Here is a 25,305-nt window from a genome sequence, read left to right as displayed (position 1 = left end):
TGTCCAGTGGAATCCAAGAAACCTTTACAAAATTATCTCAAATTCCTTTTAATTAAAAAATCTCGGTGCTCCAGAGAACAGGAGTTTGCTCATCTGCAGACTGAGTTAATTGAAACGTCCCGAAAGGCTCTGTTAATTACACAATCTTGCAGTGTCTCCGTTTCCAATGCGGTTGCCGTTGACATCACCTTGGTGAGTGGACGGCAGCCCTACAGCAAAGAGAGCCGTCCTCCACGAGAGTAGTGAGGTGGGAGCTGGTGGTTCAGCACCCTCTGACTGGTGGTGCCTCAGCTCCCAGACCCTGGGTCAGCCCGCCAGCAGCCTGGGCCTCAGGCCCTCGGGGCACAGCACACAGGACATGGCCACGGCCTTGGGTCGAGGACTCGGGGCTTTCGATTTCCCGGGGGCTCGTGGAAGCCAGACTCACAGACAGCAGCACGGATGGCCCAAGAAAAGCAGCTTTCTGTTTGGAGATGGTGTTCTTGCGTGTGCTGCATGTCTGTGCGTGTGCGTGTGTGCGTGCGCGTGCGTGTGCACGCAAGCCTGCACAGTAGACAGAGACCCTCTCCAAGAGTCTCCTGTCACAGGAATGTGCATCTTTCTCCAGTGCCTGCAATGCCGCGAGGGCAGGACCACACTGTATTTACCGGGGGCTCCCAGGGCCTTGCTTGTTGCATTTAAGTCGACTGAGTGGAAGGAGGGAATGTGCGAGTTGACCTAGAAGTGCTCAGACCAACCCCAGCTGGAGTCTTTCTGACCCGATGGGTGTCACACACGCCAGGTCTACCTTCAGGGAATGTTCTGGACTGTGCAGGGGCAGTCGTGGCCCAGACTTGTTCTCCTTTCTGGCTGGGCCCCTGGGAGTGCTCGTGGGGTCTGGGTTGAAGGCATCTGCTGGCCCGCAGGGCAGCCGGCTGGTGTCTTAGAGGCTCGGCAGGATCTCTCCAGTAGGCACGGCCAAATCTAATTGTCATGGAGAACTATACAATTATCAAGAAAATTATGCTTCTTACATTGGCAGACGATGAGTGTTCCAAAAATGATGAACAAAGAGAAATTTTCGTGTTAGGAACATTTGCATTCTCCTGATGACTCATGGTATTGATGACTTTTTCATCTGCTGATTGGTCATTTGTACAGCTTACTGTGTGAAGGGTCTGTTTAAGTCTTTTGCCCGTTTGGTGTGTGTGTGTGCGTTGTTAACACTGAGTTCTGTATGAATACTGAGCTCTCTAAAAGGAGTTCTTTAGACATTCTGGATTCAAGTCTTTTGATGGATGGATGTGTTGTGATATTTTCTCTCCATCTGTGGTTGGCCTATTCTTCCCCTCAATGTTCTTTTTAGATGAGCAGTCATTCCCTTCTGGTTGGTGATTTCTCTGTCTTGTCTGAAATTTTTGTCTACCTTTGAGTCAAGTTTAGGTCTAGGGCCAATTTCTAACCCATTTTTGTGCAAAGCATGAGGTAGGGAGTTGGTTTTTCCCATGTGGATACCCAATTATTCCGGCACCATCCCTTGAAAAGACTTTGTTGTCCTCATTGGATAACTTTGGTACCTTTGTCAAAAGTCATTTGATCTGCATGTGTGAGTCCGTTTTGGGATCTGTCTTTGTCTTTCTTTATACCAGTGATACACTCTCTTCATTGTTACAGCTTTATGGTAAATCTTGAAAAGAGATAGTGTACGTCTTCCAGCTTTGTTCATTTACCAAAATTGTTTTGACAATTCTATAGCCTTTGTATTTCCATATAAATTTTGAGTCTACAAAAAAGTCTGCCGAGATTTTGTTGAGGTTATGTTATATCTGTATATCAATTTTAGAGAAAATGGATATCTTAATAATAGTGAGCCCTCTAATCCATGAACATGGTATATCTCACCATTTATTTATTTCTTGTTTAGGAATGGGTTGGAGTTTTCAGTATGCACGTCTTGTGCATCTTTCATTAATTTTATTTCCAAGCATTTTGTTTATTTGATGCTATCATAAGGGGCCTAATTTTTTTTATAGTTTTATTTTTAGGTTTTTAATTAGTACTACATAGAGATATAATTTTAAAAAACTTTAAGTAGGCTTCATGCCCAGGGCAGAGCCCAATACAGGGCTTGAACTCACGACCCTGAGATCAAGACCTGAGCTGAGGTCAAGAGTGGGTGTAGTCACCCAGGTGCCCCAGCAGTTAATTTTTGAATTCAGTTTACTGAATTGTAATTTACATAAAGTAAAATTTATCATTTTAAAGGATGTGATTCAATGACTTTTGACAAATGTATACAGTTTTGTAAGCATCACTGCTGTCAAGTGTGGGATATTTCTTTCATCCCAGAAAGTTTCCCCCATCCCTTATGGCTAATCCAATTGTGTGCTGGTTTCTAGGAGCCAGTTCTGTATATCTGATTCCGATTTGGTTCTTAAAGGGGATTCTGGAAAATAAGTCAAAATTTGATGAAGTAAAAATTTCTTCCTTTATGGTTTGTTCCTTTCTTGTCCTTTCTAGGAAATATTTGCCCAACTCAGGATCACAAAGATTTTATCCTTTATTTTCTTCTACAACTTTTATAGTTTTAGCTGTTAATTTTAAAGCTCCATTTCAAGTTGATTTTTGTGTTAATATGAAGTAAGGGCCAAGGTTCCCCCCTCCCTTCTTTCCTTCCTTCCTTCTTGTCTTTCTTCCTCCCTCCGTCCCTCTCTCTGCTCTTCCCCCTTTCCCCTCTTCCTCCTCCTCCTCCTCCTCCCCCTCCTCCTCCTTCTTTTGCAATAGGGATGTCTGTTTGATCTTTTACACCAATACTGTACCATATTGATTATTGTAGCTTTATAATACATCTTGAAAGCAGATGTGCTTGCCCTGCAACTTTGGTCTTCTTTTTCAAAATTGTTTTCACTATTCTAGATTCTTTGCCTTTCCATGTATATGTTAGAATCAGTTTGTCAATTCCTAAAAGATGCCGGCTGAGATACTGATTGGCATTGCATTGAAATTATTGATTAATGCAGAGAGAATGGGCCTCTTAAAATTTTGAGTCTTCGAATCCATGAACATAGCAAATCATGCTGTCCATTCCGGTCTTTACTTTCTGTCTCATTCCATAGTTTCAGTGCAGGGGTTGCACAAGTTTTGTTCAATTTTCTCTCCATATCTAATACTTAATAAGTTGTGAGAGGCAGAAGCAATGCAGAGGAGTCAGCACTGACCTGGGAGCACAGCCACTACCACTATGAGTGTCCTCAACAAACCCAAGAGTGAGGTGACCCTGGAGCAGCTGCAGAAGCGGGACGAGGAAGAGTTTAACCCGGGTCCACTCACTGTGCTCACAGTCAGTCGAGAACAACACCCAAGTGCTCATCAGTGGCCACAATGACAAGAGGCCCCCAGGCCATAGGAATGCCCTTCAACAGGGACAGCGACGCGGTGCTGGAGGAGATGTGGACCGAGTCCCCAAGAGCATTAGGGCAAGAAATCCACCCCAGTCGACAAGGACCACTACATCTCCAAGAAGTTCCCGCGCAGGGCCTGAGTCATCATAGTCCTGTGGAACCCACTCAACGCTGACAAGTAGGGGCCTCCTTCTCACCCTCAGAATTCCCTCCTTCATCCTGCAAAGATCTGCCCTTTGTAATGGGAGCAGTAGTCCTGCGTTTTTTCTAAAAAAGCAAACAAACAAAAAACAAATACAATTTAAAAAATGTTGCACATCCACTGTATCCTAAAACCTTGTATGTCACGATCATGGCATCTGTGAACAAAGACAATTTTATTTCTTCCATTTAGAACTTTATGCCTTAGCACACTGTCTAGGATCCCAGCACAGAGTTGAACAGAAGTGGGAGAGCAGGCACCCTGGTCTTAAGGGAAGGGGTTCAGTATTTCACCATTAAGCACAGTGTCAGCTGGGCTTTTTCAAAGATGCCCTTCTCAGGTTGAGGAAGTTTCTCCTCCTAGTGTGGTGGGATTTTTTGCTTTTAAGTCATTAATGATGTTGAATTTTGTCAAGTGCTTTTCCTATTCCTGTGGAGGTGATCACATGATTTCCCTCTTTTATTCTGCCAATGTGGTAAATGACATTGTCTTTTGAATAGTATCCCAGCCTTGCATCACTAGGTTGGATTTTATCTATCATTGAACTCAGTTTGCTAATATTTCTTCAGTAATTCTTATCTCCATGCTCATTAGGGATATTGTCCTAGATTTTCTTTTCTTGCAATGTCCTCGTCCGGTTCTGGTATCAGGTTTATGCTGGTCTCAGAAAATGGGTTGTAGGTGTTCTCTCCCCTTCTGTTTTCTGAACAAGTTTGCATGACTTCCTCAAGTGTTTGCTAGAGTGCACCGGCAAAGCCATTTGAGCCTAGAGTTTTCCTTGTGGGAAGATTTTAATTACAAACACAATTTCTTTAACAGATACGGCATATTTGCATTTTCCATTTCTTCCCGTGTTAGTTTTGGATTCCCATTCAAGGACTGGAATCTGCCCATTTCAGCTAAGCTAGTGACTTCATTGGCATAAAGTTGTCGTTCTCCTGATGTCTGTAGTGATGCCTCCCCTGTCATTCCTGGTAGTGGTGTTTTGTGTCTCCTCTGTGACCAAGAGAAGAAAACTTCCAACCCTGTCCGTTGGTCTGTGTCTTCCTGTCGTTCTGTCTGGTTTTGCTGCTGGGTGGGTGTGTGCGTGGCTGGCACTGTTGTGTCTGTTTGATGGCGTGGTCCTGTGGTCATTAGGAACTATCTCTCTTTGTCACCAATAACAGTCCTTGGCTTAAAGTCCACTTTGATATATATGAGACCATGTGGCTTTCTTTTGATTGATATTTGCACGATATATCATTTTACACCCTTTGACATTTACGCCATCTATATCTTTAAGAAGTAGTTCTTTTATAAATAACACGTCATTAAGTTTTGCTTTTTTAAAATCCAGTCTGAAAACATCAGCCATTTAGTTGGAATATTAATCCGCTTACTTAAATATAATCGTATATATGTTTGCATTGGAGTCTACAGGTGCACTATTTTTTCTGTTTTTCCTTTTTCTCCATCTATTGTTTATCAATTGTTTATCAATTTCCACGTGTTAGAAAATAAAGGGAGAGGAATCTTTTTCACTGACACCCCAGCACCTTAGCCCTGTGACTGTAGTGAATTTGTCCCTGGTCTTTGTCTGCTGGGCCCAGCGCTGCAGCCATGGACTGTTGATCTGGATGCAAAGGGCCTGTGTGGGCAGCGTGGTGTCTGCGTGGGATGGCTTTGCCTCTGCCTCTTCCCGTGTTCTCCACCGTGAGCCACTGCCTCCTGATCTGCAAGGCCATGCTCCTGGGTTTCCCCTGCAGCCTGGCAAGCCCGTGCGTGTGGCCTGGGTGGTCTCGGGCCTTGTCTGGTCCTTGTCTCCTCTTAAAGGCTACGTGCCTATAGGATGCTTCTCCTCAGTTGGCCTGCAAAGGCCTCAGCAGCAAGTCCCAGAATTTGGAGAATCTGGCCCTTTGGGCGCTGGCTGTGTGCTGTGCGTGCATGTTCGTCTGTCCCTGTCTCCCTGTTACCTCTGGCACTCGGGACCCTTGGCCTTTGAATGGGGGTGCGGGGTCTGGGCTGGGCCCGCGGAGACAGCCTGGGACTGTGTGGGGAGAAGTGGGAGCCATCTGGGCCCATGGGGGTGAAGGGGTGGGAGGCGACAGCTGGTGGCTTCCATGCAGAGCAGGCGTCATCGGCTTACCCCACTCGCTGTGGCGCTGGGTCATCTCCATGGCAGCCTCTGTCTACATCCCCCTCTCCCCTCCCGGGCCCTTGGCTCTGCGGCAGGCGCTGGGACCAAGAAAGCCGGCCAGAGGCTCCCTGCTTCTGCAGCTGCCAAGGAGACTGTCCTCCCACAGACGCCACCCAGATCTGCTCCAGGGAGCAAACTGCTCCCTCGTCCTCTTCCTCTGCTCCCAGTGAGCACAGCGGCCCCCCTGTGTCTGGCCTCAGGCTGTGGCCTGCAGCCCAGGTGAATGGGTGTCCTGGTCACACGGCAAGGAAACACCACCTGCCCTTGCCCCTGAAGCTGCCAGCCGCGTGCCACTCGCTGCTGAGCACAGGGAACCAGGGCCTTTCCAGAGCTGCTTCCAGTGGTTTCCAGACAGAGCCGCAGACTCTGGCCAGATGGCAAGTGCAGCCGGGTCCCTGGGTCATCAGCTGACCACAGGTTGTGCCTCACCCTGCCGACCCCACGCCATCCCCGAGACGCCTGCACCTGGTGCACATGGGCTGTCCACATTGGCGGTGGCCCTTTGTGGGGGAGCAGAGGACTCAGGCCCTAGCCTCTGAGGGGCTGACAAGGGCCTGCCTCCTGTCGTGGACCTGCTGAGTTGTGGCTTTACCATCCGGAGCCTTCCCCCGGGGCTCCCTTCCCTCTGCTGTAAACAGGATGTGGAGAATCTCCTCTGCTGGCCGAGCTCCGAGCAGGAGTGGCAGTAGGTGGCCAAGACGTTTAACTGATGGCCCCGGTCCCACGAGGGCAGCCGAGAGATCAGAATGCCCTTTGCTGCATTTGCCTAACTGTCCCTGACTTTCCTGTTTCTTTCCTTAAGTGGGGGCTTCCCCGACGAAGCCAAGGGCCGGGAGTGATGTGGGCAACATGGTTCACGGTCAGGAGACACCAAGGGGGCGGCTGGTGCCCAGCCCTGGAAGGAGGCCTCACAGAGCCGCCACAGAGAACACACCGTGCTGTGTGCGTCTGGGGCCAACGTTGCTGACGCCTGGGGGACTGCCTGGCCAGCACTCTGGCTCTGCCGGGGTTGCGTGGCCCACGGAGGGGCCACAGAAGTCCACTTTTTTCTGTGGCAGGTGGTTCCGCAAAACCTGCGGGTGCCACGGTCATCGGCGCCTCTGAAGTCCCGTGGCGTTTCCGGCGCGGCCCGAGCTCTTGCCGAGCACAGTGCGGGGGCCGGCTGCGCAGTTTAGAGCCGGGCCTGCCCACGAGTGCTGGTGCTGTGCGGGCCTGGGTGCAGAGCACAGCCCCTCCCCTCCACCGCGCCGCGGACAGACGGACGGAAGGACAGAGGCTTCCCCTGGAGCCGGCCTGAGGCTCACGCAGGAGCAGCCCCGCCTGACATGTGCTTCCTCGCCTGGATCTGAGGGCTTCTGAGTCCCCGGAACTGGTTCTAGGTTCTGGTTCCCACTGAGCTGGTCCCCCTGAGCTAGGGCCCCGTGCCGGGCCGTCAGAGCAGGCAGAATGGACTTCTCTCGTCCAGTGGGGGGGTGGGGGGGCAGCACGTGCAACAGGGCTTGTTGTTTTTGATAAACAGAGAGGTGTAAAGAAATCATCTGAGGCCCAGATAATCCCTGTTGGCCTGAGAAAGTACCTCATGTGCAGGGTGTGAACGGGATTGCCGCGCAGAGGGGCGGGGAGGGGAGGGGAAGCCCCTGGGTTGCTCGCGGGCTCGTGTCTGCACACACGGGCCCCCCGCGTCGAGAGGTGCGTTTACACAGAAGGAGCCGCCATCCGCAGGTTCTCCGCACTTTTATGAAACCTCGCGCTTGTCTCATCGGCACAGAAATCTGCCTGGTTTTCAGCATCCACACGAAGTTCGCGTCACAGCTGTGACGGAGCCACGCGACGACCACTGGCTGTGGCACCTGGGTCGTTCAGGCGATTTGGGTTTTGTAGTTGTGCGTGCACTGCCCACAGACCTTGATGGACCCTACGGCAGCGGCTTTGTTGCCCGAAAGAGGGGGTGTGCCCCGACACCCCGCTGCAAGCAGCTCCTGCGAGGGCTGGGCCTCCCCACCCCCACCAGGAGCGCGAACAGCACGAGGCAGAACCAGACCTTTCACTGTGACAGGTCAGAATGGGGTCTCTGTGTTGTCCGTGGACATCTTTACGCTGAGGGTGCAGGGGGGACACGGTTGCATTCTGACCTGCCTGTGGGGCCCCCGCTTCTTTTCCTGTCCAGTTGGGTTTCTCACGAATCTTACAGGTTCACTGTGATGGGAGGAAATGAGCCCCCCTTGTCATATTTCTTGCAAATACTCTTTCACAGTTGGTAGTATTTTGATTTAAAAAGTATTTATTTTTTCTCTCTACAGAAGTTTTATCGTCTCGCATATGATTGAACTGATGCCTCTGTGGTTTCTGGATTTGTCTGTCTTGCTGTAGAATTACAAATGAATTCACTGTCACCCGTTGTTTAGAGCTCTTGTGGGTTCAGTGTGTGTGCACACGCCTGTCTGTGTTGTGTTGGGAATCTGTTTTGTCATCAGGTCTGAGGGGGACTAAATGTCACATCTCTTCACAAGCCCCCTGTGTCCCGCACTGAGTTCTGGATGTCTTTGGGTCTCTCTCCACATGCCAGTGATGAGGTTTGGGGGTATTGTGGGGCTGTGGAGCCGGCGGCCAAGAAAGAATCCCTGAAGACGTCTTTGGTACAAAAAGGTGATCTCATTAAAGCACGGGGACAGGACCCACCCGTGGGCAGGAAGAGCTGCCCTGGGGTCGTGACAGGTGACTTATTATATCCCCTCAGGTTCGAAGGGGTCAGGGATAGAGTAAGTCCCTAAGGAATATTGGAAGCAAGGTTTCCAGGACCTTGAGGGGCTGGCTGTTGCTAGGGAAGCTCCACTTATTACCGTTCAATGAAACCTCAGTCACGAGACCCTCCAGATGTGTATCGGGGGCCATCAGCTTGGGGGTGTGATCGCCAGCATATACTTGGGGGAGTTGAGGCAAAGGAAGTAGACGTGCAGGATCCTGGGGGTTGGGATGACGTCAAGCTAAGACTCTCTTTTGCCCCAGCAAAGCGTCCTCATCGAGGCAGCTGAGGTCCTAGAGGGAGGTCACTCTGCCGGTCTCAAGGACTTGTGGATGGGCTGTGGCAGTAAGGGAATTTAACTTTTCGTTTGCCTGAGTTTCCCACATCAGCATGGCCAGCACTTAAACCCCTTTCCTTTGTTCTCGGGCGGCCAGGAGTGTCTGAGGAATGTCACACGTATTCCCCTGGGCGGGGGGGGGGGGGGGGGGGGGGGGGGGGGGTGCTGCTGTGAGCCTGTACTCTGCCCTCTATTTCCCCTTGCTCCCTTGTCACCAGCACAGGGACAATCTGTCTGTCTGGTTATACGGCAGACTGTATCCCTCACCCCCTTTTAAAAGTCCTATCAGAGGGCAAGGACTGTGGTGAGGGTGGCGGGAGATGGGATCCCTGGGAATCTTCACATGAAGGGGGTCTGTCCCCTTGAGGATCCCACCGCTCGGGACGCGGAAGCTCTGCCATGCACCTGACTTCTGCAGGATGAATGTGACCTGATGTGATTCGGGAGGTGACAAAACCCTCATCCCAGCTGCTCAGAGGGCAGCCTGGCCCTGGGTGGCAGGGCTGAGTACTGATGGGGTGGAGGGTCAGGCCGGTATGCTGAGGCCCCAGGTAAGAAGTGAATTGCAGCCTGAAGGCAGAGGATTGGAAAGGAGTGTGTGTGCGCACGTACGTGTTCAAGGGACACGGAGGAGAAACCTGTTCTATGCAGGGCTTTCCCCCTGCTCAGGTCCAGACCACACGCAGACCCCTCCAGGTCTGGACCAGAGTCCGTGGGGGTCGTCCCAGGGTCCCAGGCTAGCAGATGCTGTCCATGGTGCTGTCCGCTGGAGGCCGTGGGCACAGGAGTGAGGCTAGTGGGTGGCGGGCAGGCTCTCCAGGCTCCTGACGCCCACTCACAAGGAGAAGCTCAGGTTGCAGGGGAGGCAGGATGCCCACGTTCCTGACTCCTGGAGGTCTGGGGCCCCGGTGTGGTCCCGGCACACCCCTGCCCGGCAGTCTCCCGATGCTAGTGAGTCCTGTCTCTTCCCCTCACGGCTCTCGGGGGGCGCCTCTTAGGCACGGCCAGCTTTATCCCACCTTCACATGGTTTCGTATCCTGGCCAAGACTCTCGTCCTGGAAACCACAGGCTGGATGGAGCACCCACAAGAATGCAGACTCCTGGCGCCACTCAGTTCTTCTGATTCTTATTTTTGGAAACATGAAACAGAAGTCTTATGCTCTGTCTTGAAATAATACCTTTCCTTAATTCTGTTCAATTTAGCCAAAAATAGGCCCACCCTTTCCTAGGATGACAGTCCAACCTCTTGAGCCAGAATGGGGAGGAAGGGGTGCTGGGCTGGAGGAGGGGGCGGCATCTTGGCCACTGGGGGTGTGGCGTGGCCAGGGCACGGCCGTCCAGACCAGCCCAGGAGCAGAAGCACGGGCTTCCCCACACATGTGGTCATGCCTCCGGGATGTGAGCAAGCATGTGGGCCCTGTCTAAACGCCCTGGAGCCAGCTCAGGGTGGTGGCCCTGACATGTCCCTGGCCAGGGATCCATGGAGGGGTCTGTGGGGTCAGGGCACTGACACAGCCAACCCCAAGCCAGCCCTTATGGCTCACCATTTTATGTCTTTCTGTGAACATTTTCCTTGCTGTCTTCCCACCCTTGCTGGACATCTGTTTTCACCACTTCCCTGTGGTAGGAGGCCCCCAGGAGGGGCTGGCGCCTAGATTTTCCGGACAGACTGGACTTCCCGTAAACTCTGCTTCCCCGCAAGTGAGAGCATCTCTGGCCTCCTCACAGAGGTGCCCGGCAGGCGGGAGGCCAAGGCGCCTCTCTAATGGAGGGGGGTCGTGTGAGGTCTGGTGTGTGCCAGAGGAAGACAAGTTGGGTGGGCTCTGGGGGGTAGGTGCAGGGGTCCGGTGGTCCCAGACTGTCCAATTTAAACTCAGGGGTGCAGATGATTAAGCTACATGGGGCTGGCCCCACCCTGGTCTTCTGGTGCCGTGAAATCTTGTCATTGGAGGAGGCATGTTGAGGAAAGTGGGTCAAGGTGGAAGGATGGACGCTGGGCTCTGGGGTGACCCTGGAGTAGGTCACACATGGTGGCGGGCTCTCCTTCAGCTCAGGTCCACAGGAAGGGTCGGGCTCTTAGCTGGTGCACGGGGTGCCAGGACCACTTCTCCACTGAGGACGGGGCTCCTTTGCTGTCACGCACCCCCTCTTGCTTGTGGGCACCAGCTCATCCCCCACCCACCCCCACCCAGAGGTCTGTGTGTGGACGCCTGCGGCCCTATGCCGGCGGGCATGCGGACAGTGTACCTGCTCCGACGGCTGTTGGGTGGGCCCAGTGGCAGCGCGGCAGGTGCTGGGGACGGCGCCCTGGACTGGGCCCCCTTTGGTGCCTCAAGGAAGCCCTGTTGTGTTAGGGGTGGGTCCTTGGGGCTCAGGGGCCATGGACTGATTTCTTAGGGTCCCCGTCACAGCTGTGACCTCTGATCTGCCTTCCTCCGAGGTGTAGCAGCCTGGTCCCAGCAGCTGGGACGTCCCCTGGAGACTGGAAGAGAGGGTGCCTGTGCCCCAGCCACTGGTCCTGGGAGGGGAGGAGGCCAGCCTGCCACGGGGGTCCCGGCCGGCGTGTGGCTCTGCACCAGAGAGGCCCCAGCTGCTGAGGGGACGTCACAGTGGGGAGGTCTAAGGGCCCTTCCTGCCCTGGTCCCCTGATGCCAGCTTCTGCCTGGACGAGGGGCAGGGGGCAGCCCCGAGGCCGGGCACACCAGGTTCCCGAGCCTTTTGGGTAAATGTCAGCCCGGTAAAGGCTTTGTTGATACTCATTTCCTGCAAAACAACCATGCAGTTTATTAACCTTTAAATCTCGACTTTTCCATCAAAACCGTGTGCAAATGTCTTTTCAAAGGAAAGGTCTGACATAAAACCGTGCACTTACCCTGAGACGGAATTTAAAATAGCAACTTTCCCTTAACGGTGCCGCACTGCTTCTGTTTATGCGAACGCAGCGTGGGCTCGGCCTGACGGAGACGCCAGGCTGCCCGCTCGTGCGCGCTGGGCCAGGGTCGGCTGTTGGTGCTTCCCCGGGCAGGCGGAGCCCCCAGACCTGTCCCTCTGCCCAGAGCCCCCAGGCCGTGGGAGGCGGCCCCTCCACTGTGTCCTAGCCTGGCCGGCGTCCAGGTCCCAGCGGGGCCGCGCCCGGACGCCGACTGGCTCGCGGCAGCCGGCGGGCTGTGCTGGGGAAGCCGGCTCTGGGACACCGGGCAGAAACGTGCACCTCTCCCACACTCACTCCTTCACTCCCTGCCTCATTCATTCATTCACTCACGCACTCGACAAGTGTCTCTCGGGCGCAGAGGGCCAGGCCGGACGCTGCAGGACAGCTTGCTGAGCCCCTCGGAGGGCAGCGCCCGGACCTGCCAGGAGCCGGCAGCAGAACCTCAGAGCACCTTTTGGGACAAGGAGCTTCCTGGGTCAGGCGGAGGCCGCCCCCTGGGTGAGGCCGTGTCCTGAACACAGAGGCACAGTCCGAATGCCGTCAGTTTGTTTGCAAGCTGTTAGAAGGCCAGGGAGACAGTAACTGATTCTTGGTGAGGCTCAAGTAGGATATTAACTGACCGGAGGTGCTTGGGGCTGTGTGAGCTGCAGGGGCCCCAGGGCGGCCCCACCTGTGCACGGGGCCGGTTCGGGCCCCCCAGGCAGATGGCGCACCGTGGCAGCCTGGGGTCTGGCAGCTCTTGACGTGTAAGCTGACGCACGGGGGCGCGACCATCCAGCCTCATCGGCTTGGCAAGGGCCTTCGTGCCTTTGGGGATAAATCGGTCCTTCAGCCTGAGGCCCAGCAGCTGCAGGGGCGGAGGCGGCAGCTCGCAGCGGGGCAGGGGGGTGGTGATAAACGGCTGCGAGGCCCCAGGCTCCCTCGACAGCTTTTCCCTGGCACCTCCCTCCCCTGCAGCTCACGGGAGTTCTCTGGGGGAAGGTCTGGATCAGCCGGCACCCTCATAACACACATCCTTCCCACAGCCTAGAAGTTGCCAGGATCCCAGGGAAGCATGCAGGCTCCAGGCTGGACGTGTCTGTCAGACCCGGGGCCAGCTGCCCAGTAAACCCACTCGAAGAGAGCCTGTGTCAGGCCTCCATGTGCACACATACACACGTGTGCACATGCATGTACACACAGAGAGCCACATCCACGGGCACACGCATGTGCATGAACACACACAGAGCCACATCCAGGGGCGTGCGTGGGCACACGCACACACACACAGAAAGCCACGGGCACACGCATGCACATGCACGTACACACTGAGCCACATCCATGGGCACACACGTGTGCACACACGTAGAACCACGTCCATGGGCACACACGTGCGCATGCGCCCGCAGACATGAACACATGCACAGGCACAGAGCTGCCCCCACAGCCAGCACATGCACGCACACACTCCCAGACACGAGGACACATGGACACACGCAGAGCCGCACCCACAGGCACATGTACACACAGATGTGATCTGAGGTGTATCATTGGGTTTCAGAATAAAAATAAATTTTGTACTGTGCAAACTTCTCCGTTTTGGCCAGGTTTCTTTTCTTTTTTTTTAAATTTTTTTAATGTTCATTTTATTTTTGAGAGAAAGATGGGGAGGAGTAGAGAGAGAGGGAGACACAGAATCTGAAGTAGCTCCGGGCTCTGAGCTGTCAGCACAGAGCCAGGCACAGGGCTCAAACCTGCGAACCAGGAGATCATGACCTGAGCTGGAGTTGGGATGCTTGACCGAGTCACCCAGGCGCCCTGGCCAGGTTTCAAAGGGCTTCCCAAGGAGACCAGCAACCTGCACCCAGCACCCTGTTTCTAGAGAGGGGTGGCCCCTGGCACGGCTGGTTAGCTCTGCCCAAACGGAGCCCGGGACACATTCTGTGGGCACAGCCTCCAGGCAGTGTGGGGGAGAGGGGTGATTCTGTGCGGGTCGGGCTGGTCCTGGGGCTGAGCACTGGGTTGTGCGGGGTGCCCGGGGCGACTGCTGACTGAGCAGTCTCAGAGCTGGCCCACTCCCCTGGGGACTCTGTGGCCAGCTGGTCCGGCCGTGGTGGCTCCACGCGGGCAGGGGCCAGGAGAGCATCCGGCATGGCTGCCCCCGCCCAGCCTAGCTGCCCATCGGAGAGGGCCTCGCCCCAGAGCTGGGGGGAGTGGCAGAGGCCACAGCCGTGGCTCCTCCTGGCCTCCTCTCCTCAGCCCCGGGCCCCAGAGCCGCCAGCAAGTCCTGCTGGTTGGGCCTCCGTGGTCACCCTTGCCGGGTCCTGCTCACATGACGTGGGCTTCGTGTCGACACGCCCCTTGGCACCCCTTGGTGCCCCTTCCCACGAGCTGAGCCCACTCTGAATACCTGTGTCCCCCTGAGAGCCTTCTGAGCAGCTTCCCACCCCCATCACCGGCCAGCCCCCCACTGCACCACCCTCATAGCCCCCCACCTCTCTCAGCATCTTGGCTGGCCCCTCCCATCTAGCCCTGGGCACAGGTGCGTGAGGATCCCGGAGACTGGATTCTGACCCACTGCTCTGTCTCTTGGCCCTGTGACTGTTGCATGGTCACTCAGCCTCTCGGATCCCGTTTCCTGCGCTCAGTGAACGGCTCCTTCCTGCAGCGTAAAAGGCTGGATGCCTATAACCCGCCCCCTTTGCAAAGTGGCATCATCTCTTTTTTACGTATGGGGGGGTAATTACAGTAAAATGCAGAGCTCTGAACTAGTTTTTTAAGTTTGTTTATTTTGAGAGAGAGAGTGTGAGCAGGGGAGGGGCAATAATTTTGTTCTTAATTTGCAGAAGTTCTTTATATATTTTGGTTACAGGCTCTATGTTGGACGTGTGTATTTGCAAATATTTCACTTCCTTAGTAGTGTCCTTTAAAGAGCAGACGGTTTTGATTTCTGCGAAGCACAACTTATCAATTTTTTCATGGTTAGCATCTCTGGCATCGTGTCTGAGAAGTCTTCGCCTGTCTCCAGGCTGCAAAAGTATGACCGTATGTTTTTCTTCCAGGAGTTGTCTTGTGTGTATGTTTGCAATCTACCAAGAATTATGTTTTGGGCACGGCACAGTTAGCACTTCTCCCGATGATGCTCAGCTGCTCCAGCACCACTTGTGGAAGGCTCACATTGCCCCATAGACCTTGTCAGTGCCTTGTGCCATTGGAAAACCCAGGTGACCACATGCGCTGGAGGCCGTTTGTGAACAGCGAGTCTGTTCCATTGCCCTGCGTCCGTCTTCATACCAGCGCCACACAGTCTTCATTACTGTACCTTTTTTGAAAACGTTTTTCGGGGTGCCTGGGGGGCTCAGTTGGCTGATCGTCCGACTTCAGCTCAGGTCGTGATCTCACGGTTCGTGGGTTCGAGCCCCGCGTCAGGCTCTGTGCTGACAGCTCGGATCCTGGAAGCCTGCTTCCGATTCTGTGTCTCCCTCTCTCTCTGTCCCTCCCCTGCTCATGCTCTGTCTCTCTCTGTCTCAAAAATAAATAAAAACATTAAAAAAACAATAAATGAAAAAAACAAAATTAAAAAATTTAAAGGCAAAGAGCTAACAAACTGACTTTACACATTTTGGAAAGTAAGGACATGTAACATTTTAATTAGCCATTTAATTTTACTCTGAACAAATGTTAAGTTTTCAGTAAGACTTTGGGCAATAAGAGCGACTCCTAGGTCTTCTCGAAGGCCTTGGAGGTGTGCGAACCTCCTGTGGGGCCCAGAGCCTTGGGTTCGGGCTAGATGGGGCAGCCAATGCGCAACAGAGAATCACCGCAAGGCACGGGCATAGACGTGGTGCCAAGGAGCGTGCGTGCACTTCATCACCAGCCCATCAGTACAGGAAGGAGGGTGTTCGTTCACGTGCAATAAATGTGAGAGTCCTGCCTTTCAACAACCCGTTCCAGTGAGCACAGACTAATTCGGACCAAAACGTACGCTGACTTTTCTCAGGTATTACTTTCCCATTGTCTACAAAACAAGAAACTGTTGGTGGTCACAAAACTCTACACTCAAAGTATTAAAGGGGCGCCGGGGTGGCTCAGTTGGTTAAGTGTCTGACTTTGACTCAGGTCATGGTCTCACAGCTCGTGGGTTTCAGCCCTGCTTCAGGCTCTGTGCTGACAGCTCGGAGCCTGGAGCCTACTTCGGATTCTGCATCTCCCTCTCTGCATCTCCCCCACTCATGCTCTGTCTCTGTCTCTCAAAAATGAATAAACGTTAAAAAAATTGTTTTAAATATTTATTAATTAACTTATTTATTTATTTTGATAGAGGGAGAGAGCACATGCAGGGGAGGGGCAGAGAAAGAGAATCCTAAGCAGGCTCTGCACTGTCAGCACGCAGCCCAGTTTGGGGCTCCATCTCACGAACTATGTGATCGTGACCTGAGTCAAAACCAAGACTCAGATGCTTAATTGACTGAGCCACCCAAGCACCCGATTACTGTACCCTTATGTGAAGTCTTAAAATCAGGTAGTGCTAGTCTTCCAACTTTGCTCTTTTTTTTTAGCATTATTTTTCACTATTCTAGGTCATTTAGATTTGCATATAAATTTTAGTGTCTGATCACCCCTTTCTGCCCAAGAAAGCCAGCTAAGGCTTTGACTGAAATTGCATTGGTTCTATAACTACCTCTGGGGAAAGGTGGGTCCCGCACAATGTTCACAATCCCCCCAGGAGCAAGGGGCAGTCTCCACTTACCTCGGTCCTGCTTAATCTCTCAGTGGTTTGCAGTATTACATGGAGGGTCTTGTACAGCTTTCTTAGACATGGTCCTACCTTAAAAGGCCTTTGGTGCTATTGTAAGAGGGACTTGGAAAATCTCTTTTCAATGGCTTGTTGATAGTACATTAGAAATTCAAAAAAATTTTATGTATAGACCATGTATCACGTAACCTTGCTTAATTCGCAGAGTTTTTAGCTCTGGAAGGGGTTTGTAGAGTCCTTAGGATCTTCTCTGTAGACCACTAGGTTGTCTTTTCTGTGGTTTATTTTTAACTTTTCCTATGTCATGGGCCAGGGCTGCATAACATTAAGGAAAATGATGAGAGTGGACAGCCTTGCCTTGTTCCCCATCTTGGGAGAGCATTCACTGTGTTACAGCTAAATGTGGTCTTAGCTGCAGACTCTGTAGGTGTCCCGTGTGACAGTTAAGAGGTCCTGTTCTCATTTGTGGAGTCTTCATCATGAACACCTGTACATTTCGTCAAACACACCTCCTGCCTCTGTTGAGGTGATCATAGGGTTGTCCTTCATTCTGTGAGTGTAGTGACTCTAAGTGATTGGTTTTCAAAGTTAAACCAACCCTGCATTTCTGGTGTGTACTTCAGCAGTCATGATGTATTATATCTTTTATATTGCTGCTAATTTGCTAATATTTCGTTAAGGAAGTTTGTGTATATGCTCACGAGAAATCTCTATCTATGGTTTTCTTGTAATGGCCTTATCAGGCTCCGGTGTTTGGAAAATGCTGATCTCATAAAACAAGTTAGAAGGTGCTCGATTTATCTATTTTCTAAATGAGCTTCTGTAAGACTGGTATTGTTTCTTCCTTAAAAAACTTGATAGAATTCACCAGTGAAGCCATCTGGGCTGGACTTCTTTTTTACAGAGTGGTTTTCAATTATGAATGCATTATGTAGGAACAATAGACGTGACACTGTGCAGGTGGTGTGTTTCTTTTTGTATTCATTTGGTAAATTGTGTATTTCAAGGAATTTCTCCATTTACGTAGCATAATTTGTTGACATGAAGTTAGTTCATAATCTTTTTAAATTATTCTTTAGATGCCTGTAGGATGGGTAATGGCATCATTTTTCTAAAATTCTTAATATTTGTGCTTTCTCTCTTATTTAAAAAAAAATCAGTCTTCCAAAGGTTTGTCGATGTTATGAATCACAAAAGTAACATTCAGTTTTGTTGTTACTTTTGTTTTTCTGTTATTTGTCTCTAGTTAAGTGGTTTCCATTCTTTACTATTTTCTAATTTCTACTTTGGATATACTTTGTTCTATTCCATCGTCTTGTTTACTTTTTTTTTCTTTTTTTCTTTAACTTTTTTTTTAAACATTTTAATGTAATCTCTATACCGAACATGGGGCTCGAACTCATGACCCCGAGATCAAGAGTCCCATGGTCTCTCCATCGTCTTGTTTTCTGATGTAAGCACTTGGAGCTGTAAACTTCCCTCTTCAAACCACCGTGGCTACATCACTTTTGATATGTTTTGTTTTCAAACGTGTACGTACCCAACCAAAGAGCCTCGGCACCCAGGGGACCTGCAGAGAGCAGTGGTTAAACTCAGCACCGTAGCAGATTTGCGTCTCTCTGTCCCTGTCGGGCCGGGGAAGAAGAGACAGGAACCTTCCAGCAGACAGTGGGCTTGTGTAGAATTCTGCTTCCAGTAACTACGAAACACATGGTTTTCTAAAACAAACAAGGAATGTTTATTAAAATTTAGCTTTTACATAAGTGAAACCGTGGAGTGTGTCCGGCCCCTTTCTCTCGATGCGCCGCTTCCGTGGGATGGGTCCAGGCTGTGTGTAGCAGTCGCCGCCGCATTCTCGTCGTGCCTGGAGTTCTGTGTGGCTACGTCACACCTTATTATTATCCATTTGACGAAGGCCAAGCACTTGGGGTCATTTCCAGTTTTGCACCGTTCTGCCTCTCTTGCACTCGTGTCTCGGTGGGCGTGTGCTGTGCGTGTGCGTGTGCGTGTGGACCGGCCGGGCCGTGCGGCACCCGGAGCCCAGTCTCACTCCCACAGCAACGCGTGTGAGTCCCCGCTGCGCACGGCCCTGCCGGCCTCTGTGTCGGTCACTGTGCTGGCCGTGGGGAGGTCCCTGCTCTGCTCAGTTTCATACCCCTGGTCGCTGAGATGCCCAGTTTGTTTCCGTGTTGACCCGGCACTTGGGTCTCTTCCGCGTGAGGTGCCTATTGAAGAACTTGGCCGTTCTCTGTCTTTTTCTTGCTGAGCTGTAGGAGATGTTTCTGTGCACTGGGCGTCTTTGTCCAGTATCTGTGTTACGAGTGCATTCTCCCCGCTCTGCGCCCCCACGGTGTCCCGTACCAGCAGTACGTGGGTGCGTGCAGATGTCAGAGCCGATCCGGGCACGTGCTCTCCACGTTCACTGTCCCGTGTGTCACTCATGTCTCGATAAAGCCGTGAAAATGCCTTGTACTGTAGGCCACCAAGAGAAGCTGGGCCACGTCTATATGGAGGACGCCCGAAGTGAGTGAGGACACATGGCATTTTAGTGGATGCAAATATCATAACAATGTCTGTTTCCTCACAACTGATGTTCAGAGTACTGAATTTATTTTTATTTTTTAATTTTTTAATTTTTTTAATGTTTATTTTTGAGAAAGAGAGACAGAGTGCAAGGGAGGGAGGGGCAGAGAGAGAGGGGGGACACAGAATCCAAAGCAGGCTCCAGGCTCTGAGCTGTCAGCACAGAGCCCGATGCAGGGCTTGAACCCATGAACTGTAAGATCATGACCTGAGCCAAAGAGCTTAATCAACTGGGCCACCCAGGTGCCCTCAGAGCACTGAATTTAGAGAAACAAACAACCTACGGCTTGTGTGGAAGTTGATGGACTGACAGACGATTGACGTGGACGAACAAGGGCCCCTGGAGAAGGCAGGCCACAGCCCGTGGTGGCTTCCCCCACTGAGCACCAGTGTCCGCCGTAAAGCCTAAATGAGGAAGGTCGGTGTTGGTGGGGGTAGACGTGCAGGACGAAGGAAGGCACAGACCCGGCAGCGCAGGCACAGGAGGGCTCTGGTCTGAGTCACAGGTGCCTCGGGAGTCAGCACTCAAGGGGACGTTAGTAAGAAGGCCACGCGGGCCAGAGAAACAGAGACTCTAATGGTGTATCGGGTCCAGGAGGGGGGTCAGGGGGTGCTGATCCTCGTCCCCATCCCCTCTGCTGGCTTCATGCTCCCACGGTAGCCCCAGAAATGGTTCCTTCTGCTCCTTCTGCCCTGCTCTTGCCACCGTGGTGGACACTTCTCCTGAGTTCCGGAAGCCCAGGGCCAGCTCCAGTCGGACAGCTTTGCTCTGACGGGCCAGGCCTGGGCAGTGTGACGCGGGCGGGTGCTCAGAGAGCCGGGGGCTCCTGGGCGGAGGGGAGCAGATCCTGGTGCAGTCGGCCCCGCTGCCCCTTGCAGAGGGCAGCAGGACACAGGCTGTCCTGTCCTCCCGGACGGACCCACTGCTCTGCGGTCATGATGCGCCAGCACCAAGGGAACGGAGGTCCACCTGGAATCCTGTTTTGAAACTGGACTGAGTGTAAATAAAATACAGATTTGATGGGTGGGGCTTGGGTTTATATGAATTTAACACAGTTTAATGTTGTTCTAAAGCAAAGGGGTCAGAATGAAGCTGCCTTAGCCACACGTGTGATTTCTTCTTTTTTTTTTTATTATTTTTTTTAAGTTTATTTATTTTTGACACAGAGACAGAGCATGAATGGGGGAGGGGCAGAGAGAGAGGGAGACACAGAATCGGAAGCAGGCTCCAGGCTCCGAGCCGTCAGCCCAGAGCCCGACGCGGGGCTCGAACTCGCGGAGCGCGAGATCGTGACCTGGCTGAAGTCGGACGCTTCACCGACTGAGCCACCCAGGCGCCCCACGTGTGATTTCTTATGTTTTCCATTAAGAAAAGACAGGATTAGTGACTGTCCTGCCCCCTTCCCTCCCACCTCGGGTGATCGCCTCGAAATAGGAGAGCCGTCTAAACCCCATTCTGGTTGGCCCCCTGGCCAGCTCTGGGGCGACTGTGGGGCCCGGTGTGCGTGCGGAAGCCTAGCCGTGCTGGTTCCGCAGAATCCTCCCTCCGCGGAACGCGCGCCCACCGATGAGTCCGAGCCCCTGGGATGCCCCCTCTTCCGCACAGGGCCTGCCCTGACCACCGTCCCCACACATGGGGCCATCTGTGTGGGGCCATGCAACGGCAGCCATGCCCCCTACGTGGCCTCAGCCCACTCGGTCGTGGCTCACTTCCAGAAACAAGTACAATTGCTTTTACTGAAGTGAAAGTCACGTCACATAAAACCAGCCATTTTAAAGCGACCAGTCGGCAGCATCTTGCACATTTTGCAGCGTTGTGTTTAGGACCACCTCCGACACCCGGTTCCGTGATGTTTTCCCCACGGAAACCGGTCCCGCTGGCAGCCGCGGCTGCGGTCTGCTCTCTGGTCCACAGGCCACCCGTCGTGGGCACTCCTGGTCGGTGATATCGCGCGGGGCCTGTCAGTTCGGGCCCCTGTCACCCAGCGCCAGGGTTTCAAGGTCTGTCTCCGTTGGAGTGGGTGCCAGAGCGCCACCCCGTCTGGTGGAGGAATAATACCGCATCGTGTGGCTTACCGCCCACGAGCTGCGGGGCACTCAGGCTGTCCCCACCTGTTGGCTGTTTCGTGGGTCCCCTGTCCGTGGTGCGCCTCTCACCACGAGCACCCGGGCTCCCTTCCCCCTCTGCTCCCTCAGGCGCCTCTGCCCCGTGGTCCTCCTGCACCTGCACGGTGAGCCCCGCACCGCCTCCGGCCCGCACGCGTTTCCTGGAGCGAGGCCGGGGTCCTGAGTCGCATCTCCTGAATTTCAAATGTGGGATTCTCGTGCACAACAGGGACGCTGCCCCAGCCCAAGCTGAACCGCCTCCAGTGGCGCCATCCCTGTGCTCCCTCAAGGTGCCCGCCAGCTGGATTCTGCAGCCACTTTAGAAACCTTTCCCCATATGGGGCGCCTGGGTGGCTCAGTCGGTGAAGCGTCCGACTTCGACTCAGGTCATGATCTCGCGGTTTGTGAGTTCGAGCGCCGCATCGGGCTCTGTGCTGACAGCTCAGAGCCTGGAGTCTGCTTCGGATTCTGTGTCTCCCTCTCCCTCTCTCTCTGCCCCACCCTTGCTCACACTCTGTCTCTCTCTGTCTCAAAAATAAATAATAAAACATTAAAAAAAAAAAAAAAAACCTTTCTCGATAGGCACGCGCACCAGAACAGCATGCTATACAGCCTCGCTTGTGTTCGAACTTTATAGAGAGACCATCTGTTGCCTTCTGGGGCTTGCTTGAGGGGTTCCCTGTACCCCTTGAGTTGTGTGGCACTTCTAGGCTCCTGGCTTACGGCACAGGGAGTGTGGGCTGAGCCTGGGCGGGGCCGGCCCCCGGTGTCCCCTCGTGGCCTGCCCGTGCCATGACTTTGCGCACAGGCATGCCTGTCCCACCTGCAAGGCTCAGCAGCCAGCCTCAGGGTCATGGGGCACCGGATGTACTTGTGTGGGGTGGATTCGCTGAGACAAACCCAGCACCGGAGCCCCAGGACCCTCTTTCTCTGTCAGTTTGAGAAAATAAGACCTCTTCTCGCGTTGTAAGCAGAAGCTTCTTGGGCCGTGCAGGGGATGATAGACTGTTCTGGGACCCCATGGGCTTGAGGAGCTGGGCAGAGGCTTGTGCACTGACCTCTGCAGAAGACCCGGGCCCCTCGTCCAGTCCCGTGTCCTTTCTTCCTGCGTCTGCTGTGACCGTGCTGCGGCCCAACTCGGGCTGGGCCGCGTGGGGCAGGTGTGGGCTGCCGTGCGGGTGGAGGCAGAGGGCGGATCATCACCTCTGAGGTTCCCCAGGACCAGCAGTGCCACCCTTCGGGATCGCTGGTGTGACAGCACAGGTGCCAGGCTGGCCTGCTGGCTCCCAGAGCAGAAGCAGTGACCGCAGCTTCGGGGTCTGTGCTTGTAGCGGCTGCTGTGGTATCTGGGGCTGCCTTCAGCCGGGCCCGTGTCCCCGCGTCCCCCCCACACACACGGGAGCCTCTGATGGGCAAATGGTGCCCACGTGGCTGCTGTGGCCCAGGCGAGGAATGCGGAGGGCAGGGCCCTGCTGCAGGCGCTGTGTCCGGGCCTGAGCTGGGCACCCTCTGTGTCTGTATGCTCCTCCGGTCCCTGGGTGAGGGGTTGGGAAGCAGACCCTGACTGCAGCCCCCAGGGACTGGCCAGCTGGGGGCCCTGGCTTCCTGAGAGGGGCCCAGGCCGGCCCTCCTGTGGGGCCCTGTGCCCTCCTGAGCATGGCACACACACCCCATGTGACTTCCTGGCTCTGGAAAGACTCGGTCTCCTCCGCGTTGTGGTTAGAGCTTGCCCGTGGTGCGGGAGCCTGTGTGTGCGTGGCAGGGGTACAGGGTTGGGGGGAGGGGGCTGGGGCAGTGCCCCTCGCCCAGGACACAGGAGCTGGCTGAAGCCGGGGGCTCAGCTGTGAGCAGAGCCCAGAGGCCCCCTCTCCCCAGCTGGTCCGCACCGCTGACATCAGGAGTCCTGTGTTCTGAGCAGGACCCGTTCAGAAACCACCTTTGTCTGCACCCTGGCTGGGCTTTGTGGGGCGGGCCTGCGGGTGTCTCTGAGGTTTGGTGGGTGAGGCCCCGCCCAGGCTGCTCTGGCAGCTGTCGTGTCTGTGGAGGCGCGGAGGACGTGCCCCCATTTGCAGGGACGGCTCTGATACGGGAGCCCCTGGCCTGTGAGCAGGGCTTTGCCTGTCCCTTCTTCCCTGAATCACATTTAATGCTGTTTGTGTTGTGTGGCTCTGGTGACGTGGCCCTGTCCTCCCAGTGGCTGGGAACTATGGCAACAGCCCCCAGGCTGCAGCAGGCGGGAGGAAGAGCCAACCAGCCGCCACGTAAAGACCCACCGAGCTGAAAATGCTGGGCCCGTTCGTCGAAGGCACCTGCCTTGTAGGGAGCCACATCCCAGAAAGTCTGCGGGTCGCATTTCTCAGGGAAACGGCAGGGAAAGCTCTGGAATATCCAGGCACTTTCCCCAGACACTTGGTTGCACCCACCTTGGTGGAGGGGGGCCACGCACGGCCAGTGTCCCCGCCTGGGCAGGGGTCTCTGGCGAGGCTGGCCGGGAAAGGAGTTTCGTGGCCTCGTGTGCGGCTCGGCAGCTCCACGCGTGGTCGGACAGGCTGCAGTGTTAGCGCCCGGTCAACCTGTGCAGCAGAGCCCCCAGCCTGAGCCTGCGACTGGGGGTCCCGGGTCCACGGGGCGGCTCACGGGTACCCCAGGGACTGGTGGCCTTGACCCTGGGGCCTCTCTTGGCGTCGGAAAAGGGGCTCGGCTGACGAGGGGCTGGGCAGTGGGGTGTCAGGCCTGGGCCGCTGCCACCGGCGGGAGCCTCGGCGACCAGGGTGGAGGGTGGGCAGGGCGGTGGGGGCTCCAGGGCCCGGTGGACAGGGGTGATTGGGCTCTCGGTGCCAGAACACATGACGGGGCCTGACATTGAGGCTGCATTATTGAGGCTGGTCCAGGAGGGCTCGACGGCCAAAGCGAGCGTGAAGCACCCCACCTTGTCCCCTCCCAGGGGCTGAGGCCTCCCCACCCCCAACCCCCCTGGTCTCCCTCCCCCGGGACCCCCGAGCCTGCACCCCCTCTTCTGGGCACTGCTGCTTGGTGGCCCGGGAACCCCGGTGCCCCCTTGCTCCAGCCTCTGAGGTTCTCCCGTTTCCTGGGAGGCCCCCGTCTGTGGGGAAGGGGGTGGGGCCTGCAGGACTGTGCCTGGAGCCCAGAGGCTGCAGACAGGCAAACGGAAAGACAGAAGGACGGGTTTTCTCTAGCCCCTGGCCTGGCTGAGCATCTCTCACCGAGTGTTGACCTCTGACTTGCATCCTGGGATTTGTCCATATCCCTAGGGACTTGGGAACCCCTGTTCCCCCCTGGGAGCCAGCGTCCTAGGGGACTCCCAGCATGTGACCTGGGGCCCCCCTTGAGTGTGGCTGCTGCCACCAGGACCTGAGCCGCCCTGGCCTCTGGGTCTGTCTGTGCTGCTGGCTGCGGGGGCTGGGCTGGTGCTGACATGGGCCGGGGCGGGGGGGGAGCTGCTTGCCCCCCAGAGCCAGCTGTGCTCTGCCCCTTCCCAGGGCCAGCTCTCCCTTCCGAGCACCCAGGAGGCACATGCATGCCAAATCCGGGCATGCTGGGTTGGGGGGGGTGGGTCCTGACAGGGCAGGGAGGGAGAGGGACTCAGCAGTCAGACCAGAGTTGGATCAGGAGCAGGGGTCTGGGGCCCGTTTGCTTTACTGGGCAGACCTGCCTCAGGGTTCAGGACTCAGCTGCTCCAAAGGCCTGTTTCCCCCCTCCTCAGCCCCCCACCCCACCCAGCTCCTGGGTCCTCAGTGCACTCCTATGTCCCTATGCAGCTGAACTGGGGGCCCCCAGGGCAGATTCCACCGCCGCGTATTATTGGGGTGTTCGAGGTTGGTCCTGATGGTGGCACTGGTAGCGGGCTGAGCACCTGGGAGAGGGAGGTGGCCAGGGGTGGGCCTTGAGTAGGACCCCTCTGGGCGTCCCCGGGGGAGGCACTGCCACCCGCAGCCACGGGAGGCGGCCTGGCCGGAACGCCAGGTCCTGTCGCCCGGACTCCCCCTCGGATGCTGGAGCGGCGGGGCCCCAGGCAGAGATGCATTATTGATCTGGCTGTTGCCTTAATCACTGATTTATCTGAGGATGTCTGTGCCTAACGCCGGAACT

At 54.7% G+C, this 25,305-nt stretch overlaps 1 protein-coding gene and 1 pseudogene across 1 annotated transcript in view; both read left to right on the top strand.

Moving 5' to 3' along the window:
• The window catches only part of STK32C (serine/threonine kinase 32C), a 78,602-nt gene that overhangs the window by 14,639 nt on the left and 38,658 nt on the right, over positions 1-25,305 (top strand). The gene's annotated exons all lie outside the window — the stretch shown is intronic.
• On the top strand, positions 3,043-3,562 carry LOC112854628 (small nuclear ribonucleoprotein Sm D2 pseudogene; annotated as a pseudogene).

The sequence above is a fragment of the Puma concolor genome, chromosome D2, assembly GCF_028749965.1.
Source record: "Puma concolor isolate L17-30 chromosome D2, mPumCon1.1.hap2, whole genome shotgun sequence".
Taxonomy (NCBI): Eukaryota; Metazoa; Chordata; class Mammalia; order Carnivora; family Felidae; genus Puma; species Puma concolor.
This window is presented reverse-complemented; position numbering and strand designations above follow the sequence as displayed.